Consider the following 791-nt stretch of genomic DNA (forward strand, 5'->3'; position numbering starts at 1 on the left):
AAAACATCTTTTACTTCTTAAATTGAGACGAAACAAAGTGAACTCTTCCCTGTCTACTGCCCAAGTAAAGTTTAAATCTTGGTCTCCAGAAGGAAATTTTGAGAGTATTCTTTGCACACCAATATTTACTTAGGCCATACAAATGCATACTGTTTTAGGCTGGTTCTGAATGTAGATCATAATAACTAACATTTGTTAAGCACTTACTGTTGATTGATCCCTAGGCTTTTTATCTTTTAATCCTCCCAATAACCCATGGAAATTTGCTACCTGCACTTTGTAGGGGAAGGAAATTGGAGTTTGGTGAGGTAGAGTGGTAGACCAGAATCTGGACACAGGGGAGCCAGTCTCAGGAGCTCTCTCCTCTATAATGCCTTCCAGGAAGCAAACCTGGTTCTTTGGCAGTTGGAATGAGAGACCTCACATCTATTTCCAGCACCTCCCCCACAATTGGTCTTTCTAACACAGGTAACAGTGAAGTTACTCTAAACACTGAAATTACCAACATGGATCCAGTCCATCTTTCCCTAATTAGGTTGGCATGAACATTTCTCTGCTTTCATCTTTCAAAGCCCTCCCTTTTACAAACCCACCATTCAGTTTGTATGTCCTCTCCGGCAAGTCTGCCAGTGACACTTTGCAGTCATCTATAAAATAAACTTTTAGTCCCAGCTCCATCTCCACAAGCAAATGACTCACTCAGATTCCATCATCAAAAGGTGGGGAATGTAAATGTGATGCTTTGAAATGTCTCCTTTGGGTTCAGGGAATGTACATGGTAGGGGCTAATT

Source organism: Leopardus geoffroyi, chromosome B3, assembly GCF_018350155.1.
Source record: "Leopardus geoffroyi isolate Oge1 chromosome B3, O.geoffroyi_Oge1_pat1.0, whole genome shotgun sequence".
Lineage (NCBI taxonomy): Eukaryota > Metazoa > Chordata > Mammalia > Carnivora > Felidae > Leopardus > Leopardus geoffroyi.